Here is a 4040-nt window from a genome sequence, read left to right as displayed (position 1 = left end):
AATCCCAAGAGTTTGTTCCCAGCATATTTGTCCCACTCAGCCCCTGGGAAGCTTCCGGTCTTAACCTGTCAGCAAGATTCAAGACAGTGGGCAGGAGCCCCTCAGTAAACGCTTACATTAGACACTGTGCTTCTCTCATTTTCTCTTTATAGGACTAAAACAAGCACTTCCAAAGTCCTCTTGCAGATTTCCAAAAGGGCTTGGAAGAACCACCATCTTCATGAGGAGAAACTTTGTGGAAAGGACCAGCTTAAACAAACCAACTCTGCAATATCACAATATTTAAAATTTCTTGCTAGAGGTTGTAAGTCAACATTCAAGAACTTAAAAGTGATGAAAAGGAAAAGCTACCCCGAGGATCTCAAATGCTGAGATGCCCAGAAGCAACCGTGAGGACGGTGGTCTACCTGACATTTGCACTTACACTGAAAAGGCCAAGGCCGAAGAGGTTAGGACTCTACATTGGATGGCCACAACCTAATCTCAGGAGCTGACTCAAGCCCCAGTTGAGGCAAATTCTCTAAAATAGCAAGGGACAGAAAGGAAAAAGCAAAAACACCTGTTGATAATTTCCCACACGACATTTTTATCTTTCCAAAGACTAAAGGGAGGCTGAGCTTTAGAGACAGTTTTCCCTTGTTGGAAACAGAACAGGCCCATAGCACCTTTAAACACTTACCTGCTTTTCAAGCAGCCAAGGGAGGTGAAACCTGCAGAGAGCTCAGGGAGGGCAGCCCCAGGAAGGCCCTGCAGAGCCGCTTCATTAACCCGATTAAGCAGGTGGATGGAGAGGGCCTCACTGATAATTTACACCTTGCTAATGAAGCGTGTGACTCTTAATCTCCTCCAAACAACATACACTCATGAAACTCTGGTACAAGGAAAGGGGAAATTAATTAGGTGAAAAAACTATGAGATTATAGCAGAGGGATTCCTGCAAGGCAGCTATAACCTGGGTGGTTTATTCACTTTAGCCTTTCTGAAATTAATGGCTTAGCTGTCAAGTAAACAAGTTGTGGCACCTTTTGGGCTTATGTGAAATTCAAAAGCAGTACATCATTATGTGTCTGATTTTTAGTTTCTTCCAATATCTTAGAAAATCACTATGAATGGTTTTCCTGAGTTCTTGTGAGTAATTTTAATGTATTTGACTATAGTACAGCTATTTATAGAAGATATTTACAGAAGATTCACTTATGTATTTCTTTCTTTTTTTTTTCTTTGCAAGATAGAATTTCACTCTGTCACCCTCGGTAGAGTGCTATGGTGTAATAGCTCACAGCAACCTCAAACTCCTGGGTTCAAGAGATCCTCTTGCCTCAGCCTCCTGAGTAGCTGGGACCACAGACTCCTACTGCAATGCCCAGCTAGATTTTTTTTTTTTCCAGCAGAGACCGAGTCTGTCTTTTGCTCAGGCTGGTCTGGAACTCCTGAGCTCAAGCAATCTACCTGCCTTGGCCTCCCAGAGTGCTAGGATTACAGGTGTCAGCCACCATGCCCAGCCCCCACTTATATATTTCTTATAATTTATTTTAAAATGTTAAATTGCAAAATAATTCTTGTATCTAATGCAAGCTGTTAAGGGAATTTTGTGTCCAGAAGAAAACATTTTAAATGGTTAGTTAGAATTATTACAAAAATGGTATTATCAGTTTAGTGGAAGAAATATAACAACTGTAGCTAATATTTATTGAGCATTGAGCATCAAGTACTAGCTAAGTCCTTTCAATTTACTAACTTGTTAGTCTGCCCATCTCAATAAAGTAATCAATATTGGTGTGTCTGTTTATAGATGAGTAACTTAAGGCCACAGCATGTTCTTTTTTACTTATAAATGAAATAAACCAGATCTTAAAGCCAAAAATTAATTTATATTTAAAAATTTTAATAATTTTTTTCCCAGTCTGGAGCATAGGGTGTGATCATAGCTGTTACCTCAAACTCCTGGACTTGTGTGAGTCCCCCACCTTGGCCCCCCAAAGTGCTGCATTTATAGGCATGAGCCCCTGTGCTTGTCCCCAGAACGGAATTTAAATCACAAAGGCTTTCTCATATTTAGGGGAAAGTATGGAAATGACCTAGAGTTTTATACCAGAGCTGTGAAAAGGATATGTTTCCCAGGTGAGTTACGCTGGTGAGCTAGATCTAGACTTAAGTACACTGTTGTCTCGGGCAAGTTACTTCACCGCTTCAGTACTTTCATCTCATCATTGGAACGAGTCTCGTCTGAGATGGTGGCAGAAGCCCCACACAGGGGGGGTCATGCCTGGCCTGCTGTCCACACATCACCCTTCACTGTTTGGGGTCCACACTGGACTTCACGCAGACTCAGCATCAGTGTTTTGTTGTTGTTGTTGTTGTTTGGTTGGTTGGTTGGTTTGGTTTTTGAGATAGGGTCTTGCTCTGTTACCCACCTGGAGTACAGTGATGTCATCACAGCTCACGGCGACTGCAAATTCCTGAGCTCAAGTGATCCTCCTGCCTCAGCTCATAGCTTTAATTATTTAAAGATTTACAATCCACGATTTTAAAAATGGCTTTCTGTTCTCTGCCCAAATCCTTTTGTCAGAGACTCTGCAGACTCTGCTCTGCCTCACAGCAGCCCTGTGCTCTAGGCAGGCGGTGTCTTCCCTGTGCCATTCCCACTCCCATCCCTGGACTCTCTGCATTCTCCCTGTTTGGAATGCTTTATTCTTTGCTGCCAGGTCCTACTCATCCCATAAGACCTCACTCAGTTCCTAAATTCATTCATCCACCTGCCTATCTGTTCAATCATTCACAAAACCTAGAAAAGTCGCAAGGGACGCGATTGGCCCCAGCGCAGCCAGTGAGCGGGCCTGTTGCTGCCCTGCGCCACGCTGAAGGGTAGGGGAAGCGTCTTAGGCCTGGAGACTCTTAGTGTTCCGTCGGTTTTACCACAATGAACTCCATGGGCACCGGGTATGACCTGTCTGCCTCTACATTCTCTCCTGATGGAAGAGTTTTTCAAGTTGAATATGCCATGAAGGCTGTGGAAAATAGTAGTACAGCTATTGGAATCAGATGTAAAGATGGTGTTGTCTTTGGGGTAGAAAAATTAGTCCTTTCTAAACTTTATGAAGAAGGTTCCAACAAACGTCTTTTTAATGTTGATCGGCATGTTGGAATGGCAGTAGCAGGCTTGTTGGCAGATGCTCGGTCTTTAGCAGACATAGCAAGAGAAGAAACTTCCAACTTTAGATCTAACTTTGGCTATAACATTCCACTCAAACATCTAGCAGACAGAGTGGCCATGTATGTACATGCATACACACTCTACAGTGCTGTGAGACCTTTTGGCTGCAGTTTCATGTTAGGGTCTTACAAGTGTGAATGATGGTGCACAACTCTACATGATCGACCCATCAGGCTATACCAATACGGTTATTGGGGCTGTGCTATTGGCAAAGCCAGGCAAGCTGCAAAGACAGAAATAGAAAAGCTTCAGATGAAAGAAATGACTTGCTGGGATATTGTTAAAGAAGTTGCAAAAATAATTTACATAGTACATGATGAAGTTAAGGATAAAGCTTTTGAACTAGAACTCAGCTGGGTTGGTGAATTAACTAAAGGAAGACATGAAATTGTTCCAAAAGATATAAGGGAAGAAGCAGAGAAATATGCCAAGGAGTCTTTGAAGGAAGAAGATGAATCAGATGATGATAATATGTAACCTTTCCTCCAGGATCTGTTCTATTTTAAATTTCTACTACAGTCCCATGTAACTATTTAGCCCTGTGGATTATACATAGTTACTGCCAATTTTCATTAAATTTTTGTCTTGTTAACTTGAAAAAAAAAAAAAAAAGAAAAGTCGCAAGGACCCAAAAGTTATTGGGACCAGGCCTGGGCCTCCAGGAGCACATTGTTCACAAGGGTGGCACCATGTCAGGGCACAGCGGTGAGGGGTGTTCAGTGCTGGCCCAGGTAGGGTAAGATGAGAGGAGGTGTCTCTCAGTGTGAAGCAGGAAGAATGGATGAGGTTGGGAGGCAATTCGGCTAGAGAACTCCAAGGCAAGCAA

At 42.6% G+C, this 4040-nt stretch overlaps 1 pseudogene across 1 annotated transcript; it reads left to right on the top strand.

Annotated features, from left to right (window-relative positions):
• The first annotated feature begins 2811 nt into the window (after positions 1–2811).
• On the top strand, positions 2812–3801 carry LOC128594331 (proteasome subunit alpha type-3-like; annotated as a pseudogene). Its single transcript, XR_008382535.1, has one exon. The product of XR_008382535.1 is annotated as a proteasome subunit alpha type-3-like (transcript).
• The last annotated feature ends 239 nt before the right edge of the window (positions 3802–4040 follow it).

Source organism: Nycticebus coucang, chromosome 9, assembly GCF_027406575.1.
Source record: "Nycticebus coucang isolate mNycCou1 chromosome 9, mNycCou1.pri, whole genome shotgun sequence".
Classification (NCBI taxonomy): domain Eukaryota; kingdom Metazoa; phylum Chordata; class Mammalia; order Primates; family Lorisidae; genus Nycticebus; species Nycticebus coucang.
Note: the sequence above shows the minus strand (reverse complement) of the source record. Positions and strands in the feature narration are given on the sequence as shown.